Source organism: Pinus tabuliformis, chromosome 3_1 (assembly GCF_031772625.1).
Source record: "Pinus tabuliformis cultivar Carrire ecotype Pingquan chromosome 3_1, CPIR1, whole genome shotgun sequence".
NCBI classification, from domain to species: domain Eukaryota; kingdom Viridiplantae; phylum Streptophyta; class Pinopsida; order Pinales; family Pinaceae; genus Pinus; species Pinus tabuliformis.
This window is the reverse complement of record NC_142301.1, coordinates 387,424,835-387,433,795: the sequence shown is the minus strand read 5'-3', so window position 1 is coordinate 387,433,795 and position 8,961 is coordinate 387,424,835. Positions and strand designations below refer to the sequence as shown.

At 35.4% G+C, this 8,961-nt stretch overlaps 1 pseudogene; it reads right to left on the bottom strand.

Annotated features, from left to right (window-relative positions):
* Positions 1-1,382: 1,382 nt before the first annotated feature.
* LOC149187349 (phytepsin-like) overlaps positions 1,383-8,961 on the bottom strand; it is a 194,136-nt pseudogene continuing 186,557 nt past the window's right edge.

Sequence of the window (8,961 nt, the reverse complement as noted above, 5' to 3'; positions counted from 1 at the left end):
TAATGGAAAGTAAATATTATTGTTTTCAACATGACACAATTTTATTTCATTAATATCGGCTCCACGACATAGAAGTAATATATGGTTTTTGTAAGCATAGATTGAATGAATATGCCAGTGCCTCAAAACCATAATCACTCACATCATTTTCAGGTTCTGGAATATAAATAAATTACAGCTCATCAACGCATAAGACGATCTTATAAATAAGAACAGCTAGAGGGAGAAAATTTGATATGATGAAATATCCCAAGTGTAAGCACAAATCTCAAGTATAGGAACAATTTCTTAATGCGACAAATCAATGAAGTTTAGAGCTGAAAGGAAAACGTTGCAGCAAATTAAATAACATCAATCTCGAGAAGGAAAGAGACTATAAATTATTAAATAAACATCACACAGTAAATGATAATTTAAATTCTAACTAATTTAATAAATGAAGAGTGGTGGCGAGCTGGTCTGGCGGCCAACCCAGCTAGCTCACACCCTTGGTTAACCTAGTTCACATAGAAGTCAAAATCATTAGATGTAATAAATAAATAGATAGCACATAGATGAAAATTTCTTCAATTAATTCCTGAAAATCAATCTTTCCATCAAGCAGACAATGCTCAGCTCCAGCAAGACAAGAGGAGCAATCTACCAGTTATGAACTACGTGAGGCTACATTGGGACATCAACTCTTCCCTTCTGCGCCTTCCTCCATGCACACTGCCTCTGGCTCAATTGCTTTCCTTCCTTACTATCTAATTGTGTAATTAATTGACTAATTTATGTTTTCTCCAGTCGATTTCTTATATAGACATCAAATTACATATTGGGCCTTTTGATTCAGCCAATTAAAATATAGAAGATTATTAGTTTCAATAATTTTTCGTCCAAATAATAATTAGTTTTGCAACTAAATATTAAAAGAGGGAGTGATTCTGGTGAACCGTCCCACTTTTCCTGGAGTAGTTGTTGAGGTGCGGTTTGGCTTAATCGATTTCCTCCTTGCATGAGCTGCTCACAGGTTTGAATCAGAGATTCGGCACATATCTCTTGATCAGATTCATATTGACCCACACTTATCATAACCATAACAAGCATCGAATCCAGAATGATCACCATAACAACGATCTCCATATTCATCACTGCTGTCTCGCGATGATTTTAGTGTATATTCTGGGACCTTTATTAGAACCATGAAGTTTTATAAATGTTCTTGAATTTAATGATTCAAGATGCTTCTGTAAATCCCACTCCCATGTTACCAAAATCAAACATGGTATGGTAGACACCCATGAATACATCTCCAAGAATCCAAATAGTTCCCATTAGAGGGGGAACATCTAATCCCATGAAACCACTAATACATTGGGTTACAGAACCCTCACCAACGTTTACTTGTTATCTTTCTCAAGAACACTAGCAATTCACATACTGACATCCCTGCTACCATCAAATGAGCATAAGCCTATTTTGGAACAAACCTTTTCAGGACTTTTCTGTGTCATCAAAAGCTCCATTATTAAATCTCCATATTGCAAGACTACACTTTTACATTCCTAGCTAGCAAGCCATGAGGCACCAATAGTTGCATTGATTTGTGCCACCATCCCCGAGGGACTAGCAACGAGAGAGGTTTAAGAATCCAAAATGGAAGCACAACGTCCACTGCAAAATCATGTTGATTGACCACCTATGAGGAAGTCCCCCATGTCAAACTTCCAGTAACCTTCATGTGTGATTGGAACATAAGTGTGTTTACCCTGGAAATGCTCAGGATCTACACCACCAAAGACAATCTCTCCACCCTCTTCATCATCCACTTTTCGATTCATCCAGAAAGAGAAAGTAGGTTCTTTGATTAGGCCTTGGTTAACCATATTATACCAGACTAGCACAACATTGCCTATTGAGATTTTCTGAAATCCAAGCCCAAGGATACCATAAAATTTTGCATCTAGGAAGGTAATACCTAGTTCTTGTGTGACTTTGGCAAAAACCCAATATTTTACTACAAGTTCCCCAACAGTCACGTGATATTGACCCAAATATCCAAATACCGAGCCACTTCCATACTGAATACTAAATGGTTTACCATTGACACTATAAGTGCTTGATTGGATTACCTAGTACTTTGAATTCATCGAGAAATGGGCAACCACTGGGGTAGGTTTGTAATTCCAGCATGATCTCCCCTTGAATGTTCTAGACTGGGTGCTTTCCAAGTTCTAGGCCAATGAATGCCATCGGCCATTCATTGACTGAAGTAATAACCCATATGCACCATAGTAATCCAAGGAACAAAATCCTTATACAATTCAACAACTGATACAATTCAATCCCTATGAATGGAGGGTTCGATTATAGGCGCAGAGAATGTGAGTGCAGTCCATGAATCCTTCGAAGTGAAAGCAGGTAAATGGTGCAGGAATCCATTTCATGGTGCAGGAAGGTAAGTGCAATGGTGCAAGTAGGTAAATATAGGTTCAAAGGTTGTATAATACATGATAAAATTAATTTTTATACCTGCAACATAGAAACCTTAATTAACAATGTTTTAATCATGTCAAAACGAGGAAGGTAACAAATATTTGCAACAATTAATCATTTAACCAAAAACCAAAATGAGATAAATGAATGAAAATAAGACAAATTGAAAGCCCAATATCCCCCCATGCTGACTATCTTACATGTCCTCATGCAAGGAAATTTGGCACGGTCACTTCCTTGCAAAAAAACAAAATGAGAAACATTTATAGGTATTCAAAATGATGTTCCTGCAATTTTGCATGATCACACTTCTTGTGCTAGTTAAAGCTTTCTCTAAAAACAGAGTGTCTACTGGACTCTTTATTTGCTTAGAATGATTTCAAGAAAATCTAAAACAAAAGTTGGCATGTAAGAACTAAATTGCAAGGATGGTGTTATTACTTGAATAAAAATAGCCACGTTTTTAAAATTTCAAAAAAGAATATCTCAGGGGAATCTCAAATAAGAAGTTACACTTTAATATCCTCATTGTAAATATGAGTGACATGATTTAAAAGCCATAGTGTTAAAATTAGACATAGTAATACCTTCCCACAATGCCAATTTTACCATCATCCATGTATAGTTGAAGCTCCTCTTGTCTGGGGGTAGTGAATTACCTACACTAAGGGTCCTATGTCCATAAAAATCATTCAAAAATATAGAACTTCAAGGTATAACAACAAAAGGATTTTAAAGCCATTCTCAAAGAGATTGATAATGAGCTCAGGGAAAGAAAAAACAACCAAGTAAATTATAGTGTAGAATTAACTTTAATACCACAGGCATGGTCCTGCAGCCAGCAAGCATCTATAGCCTCGATAGGGGTACCTTTTAACCTCATGAAATTCTTGTGTCCCACCTATTAGATATAGACTCAAAGTTATTTAAGAGCATTTACTTTCTCTCTTTTTAGAAGTTAATTGAAGGTCATTGTCCTCGCTTGGTAACTAGCTATCAACGGTGCCATTCACGAGAACTAACAAGAATGAACAAGCCGACTCGCAATGAGACCTCTTGTCTTCTAGTTTTTCAAATAAAATTTATTACCATGGCTTGGTGACCAGTGGTAATTTCATTCTCCTTAGGACCCGTGATCATAGTAGGTCTACTCGCAATGAGACCCCCTATCCCTCAATTAATTCGTTTATGTTTTTTTAAGAAAAAAACTATGATTATGATTAACCTCAGATGGGTTACTTAATAGGTGGGGAAGAAAATCTACTCCTTAAGAGTGCGGGATGGCATGAAAAGTTTTTAATTACTATTCTTTACTGGTTCGTCATGCTACCCTAAGAACTTATTTAAAAAAAATCTTGGATAATGACCAAAAATATTCCTTGAGTTGTTCATGCTAGGGTTCTTTATGAAATCTTATCATAGTTTTGTAGGCGTGGCCACCATAGGAGTTTATTCATTGATCACTTCAAAGAGGATTTAAAAATATGTTCTGAATACTAGTTTCTAAGGATAGGAGAAAAGTATTACATGTAACTTATAACAATATCCTTGATTGACATGTTAATCCATAATCAAAGTCACTTTAAAATATGAGGTATTAAGTGTAAATTTATTCTGACAAGTCTTACCATGAGAGTGCATGATAATAGAAATTTCAAAAGTTCTTCTTTTAGGGAATCACAAGTTCAAGAGTGTTGTTATGCATCTTTATTCATTATTCTCCTATTATCCTACCCTATTTTTAAAGAAATAAATATCACCTTTAAGTGAAGGCATACTTTCAATGAAGCCATGTGCGTAACAAAATGCTGATTATACTCACACTTAGTTTTAAAGAATGGACTTCAGGACATACCAAAGCATGAGAAACAAGTTGCTTCAATTGATATGGTACCAAGAGTTTCTGAATGATGAGGAAATAAGATGGCTTGATGACTCCTCGAAACCAGGATTCAATGGAATCCACATATTTATTATTCTCCAACTGATGCAAGTCTTACATAGTTTGATAGTCACTTTCCTGGAGGCACCAAGAATCTGGTGAAAGACAAAAGATAAATCCCTCAAGTTCAGGCTCAAATATTTGATTTTCAAATTGACAAGAATGGTTGAGAGAGATTTTAGGGTTTTGAGTTTCAACAACATTTTCAGAACAAGTTCCAATGAAAGATTGATCCTTTGGTGGTCTTCAAATTATATCTTCCCAGGGTGAATGCACTGTAGCAATGGGGGAAGCTTCAAAATCCATTCCCTTTCCAAACATGGAAGAAGTAAAATTTTGTTCAATGGGAAGAATAGGTGTTTGAAACTGTTGTGCAACCTAATGTTTTAGATTATAGTTTATGATATGGTTTGGGATAGGGTTTTGGTCAATGCTTGGAGTAAGGTTTGGATTTGGATTGGGATTAGGCTTTGGGCTAGGGTTAGCTCTAGGTTTTGAATTAGAACTAGGGTTAGTTCTAGGGTGCATATTAGGGTTAGGTCTAGGATATGGACTAGGACTAGGGTATGGATTAGGGTTTGAATGAGAGCTAGGTTATGAGTAAGGATAAGGAGTAGGGTAAGAATTAGGATAAGGGGTAGGGTATGGATTAAGGCTAGGGCAAGGTTGCACATGTGGTTGGGACCATGGAGGAGGATAACTTAATGGTGCATTGGAAAGAAATTGTGGCTATTGTTGGTGCTCATATGATTGAATTTGCATGGGATATTTCCCTAGAGATAAGGATCCAAATGATTCTTGAGGCCATGGTGATATCTGGGTTGAGGATGAGGGCCAAGGAGAGGGCCATTGTGACCATGAAGTAGGATATTCGATTGGAGGAGGATTAAAAGTTTGCCATGAAACTACAAGATTATAAACATGTTGATGAACCTGCTCACAAAAATAAGCATTATTTCAAGTATCAAACGATAATGGGTTTTGAGTTATACCTAGTAGTCGATTTGATTCCTTACTTGATTTCCTGAGTACTTGCAGTAATCTTGGTAGTGATGGGCAATGTTCTGTTGGATGATCCTCTTCACAAATTTTGTAAATTTTCACGCTAATAAGTGGACACTTTCTAAGGAGGTGTTTCTTTCTACAGTTGGTGCGAAAGATAAGCAGTGGGTTTTCATCCTGCTTCCACTCTTCCTAAAAATCATCCAATTTCGAAATAAAAAATTTAATAATATCATTTTTATGTTCAATCAAAATATTAAATTTTGCAATTGTTAATTCTTTATTGGATGAATTGTATGTCTCTGTAGCAGCATAAAAATTCCCTATTAGATGATTCCTCAAAATACCATTTTCCCTTTTTTAACAAGCCAACTGGTACATTGGTTAGTGAATGAATGGTGTGTGTGTCTATATATATATATATATATATATATATATATATATATATATATATATATATATATATATATATATATATATATATGCAGGGTGGGGAGTTCTTTCAACATCAGAGAAAATGAGAAACCTTAAAGCAACAGTGCAGGAAAGAAATAATTCAAAGAACATAAAATTGCAAGAGAAACTAGGTGAAGGAAAAAAAAACAAATACAACAGATCACCAAGGTCAATCCCTTGAGCACCTCCCCAACAAAAACGCCAAAATGTTGGGTGCAATATAGGGTCTATAAATTACCAACATTTAATTTTTCAATCCGGATAGTTCATGAACTTCGAGACGCAGCATTGTAAATGCCATAGAAAGCCCCTGTCAACCTGCAAAACAAATGCTAGTCTATCTTGCGTATTAATCTTATCAATAAATGAAATCCTGCACTGAAGGAGAATTCAAGAAAACACCAATCCAAACAATTAAATCATGCAGGAAATAAAAGGCAATTAACAATGCAAAAGGAATTTAAGAAAGAAAATCATAACTGGAAACCAAACAATGTCGACACAATATCGAGAGACTATAAATGCTAGAAGGAATTCAAAAGAAATTCAAAATAATTCTTCCTGTACTAATTCTACTTGTACTAATTCTGTGTGAAATTAACCTGAAAGCATGGGCAAGAAATCTACTGTGTAAATAACTTATGAAAGAAATTAAATTAATATGAATCTCGCCTTCCTTGTCCCTGAAAATAGATCATGGAGAACTGTCCAAAAGTTTAATGGAAAGTAAATATTATTGTTTTCAACATGATGAAATTTTCTTTCATTAATATTGGCTTCGTGGCATACAAGTAATATATGGTTTTTGTAAGCATAGATTGAATGAATATGTCAGTACGTCAAAACCATAATCACTCACATTGTATTCATGTTCTGGAATATAAATCAATTACAGCTCATCAACGCATAAGCCGATCTTGTAAATAAGAACAAATGGAGCTACACAATTTGATATGAAGAAATACGCCAAGTGTAAGTACAAATCTCAAGTACAGGAACAATTTATTAATGTGGCAAATCAACCAAGTTTAGAGTTGAAAGGAAAACGTTGCAGCAAATTAAATAACATCAATCTCGAGAAGGAAAGAGACTATAAATTATTAAATAGACTTCACACAGTAAATGATAATTTAAATTCTAATTAATTTAAGAAATGAGAAGTGGTGGCGAGTTGGTCTGGCGGCCAACCCACCTTGCTCACACCCTCGATTAACCTAGTTCACACAACAATCAAAATAATTAGATGTAATAAATAAATAGACAAACATAAATGAAAATTGCTTCAATTAATTCGTAAAAAACAATCTTTACATCAAGCAGAATATGCTCAGCTCCAACAGGACAAGAGGAGTGATCCATTAGTTATGAACTGCATGAGGCTACATTTGGACAACTCCTCTTCCCTTGTGCACCTTCCTCCATGTGCACTACCTCTTGCTTAATTGATTTCCTTCCCTACTATCTAATTGTCTAATTAATTGACTAATTTATGTTTGATCGAGTTGATTTCTCATATAGACATTGAATTACATACTTGGCCTTTTGATTCAGCCAATTAAAATATAAAAGATTATTAGTTTCAACAACTTTCTATAATAAGAATTAGTTTTGCAACTAAATATTGAAAGAGGGAACGATTCTGGTGAATCATCCCTCTTTTCTTGGAGTGGTTGTTGAGGTGTGATTTGGCTTAATTTATTTCCTCCTTGCATGATCTGCTCACAGGTTGGCATCATAGATTCAATGCATATCTCCTTCGATCAGATTCATATTGACCCAACTTTTCATAACCATAACGAGCACCGAATCTAGATTGATCACCATAAAAACGATCTCCATATTCATCACTGCTATCTGGGGATGCTTTTAGTGTATATTCTGGGACCTCTATCAGAACCATGAAGTTTTATAAAGGTTCTTGAATTCAATGATTCAATATGGTTTTTTTAAGCCAACTCTCATGTTACCAAAATCTATCACAAGTGCTTGAGCATCTTCACATTGACCATGCTAGGTTTCATATCTCAAATATTTTCCATAAACCATGGTTTCTCTCAAACCATAACCTCTTAATATCGATCAAACCCTAACACACAAATTGAATAAGGTTATCTTCAAACCCCAAAATTATTTTAGGTCTCCTTAATCCTCACCTGATTCCATCAATGCTGTCATTATAGAGGTGATCTCCATGACTTATGTATAGCCCAACTCTGGTTCCATGTTAATTTTTCATAAGGTTGTATTGTTCTTTTATTTGATAATTTTATTTCTTCATTAACACATTAAGTTCACCCCATAACATCATAACGTTATTCAAATTTACATCATTATTCCATAGCATATGAAACTATGTGGAAAGAACAATATAATCATTATCAATGCAGTAGAATATAAAGGAATAATAGAAGAAAAGAATTCACACATAGAGACACAAGGATTGGTTCGAGACTAGGGAAAAACCTGCTATGAGGGAAACCCATTCAAATTATTCTTCTTATTAGATCATCATAAAATGATTCAGAAAAAGAGAGTACAATGATCCATATCTTCATCTATGTAACCATTTGGGAAAAGAACTACAACATCCATTCTGAAGTCTGTAATGAATTGTGAGTGTCTATAGTCAACAGTGAAACCCTGCAGTCACCGCAAGAAATCATCAGAGACTGATATTTCATCTTTTTAGTCTTGATCGCGTGGAGGGGGAGTTATGTGAGCGACTATGGTTGTCTAGTCGCTCTGTTAAGCCTAGTAAGCAAGCGACTCAAGTCAGATATGGAATGCAGAATCCCTAACTCCCAGTCTTATGCATAATGAGTTTTCTATCGGACTAGAAGGCTTTAGTCACATGCATGAGCCCCTGTGGGAGTGAATGTGGTCGACTTCATCCTCTTTTGTGTCTATGACCATGGCTGAAAACCCTAAATATCAAATGCAAGCTGTGTACCTTACAATTTCACCTCAGAGCGAAGCTGTACCTCCGGGGACGAGCCTCAACCCTGTGAAATCCAAAAACAAAGATAGAAGAGAGTGTCATGATGATTTCTAAATGAGATATAGGTCACTTGTATTTATAGCCT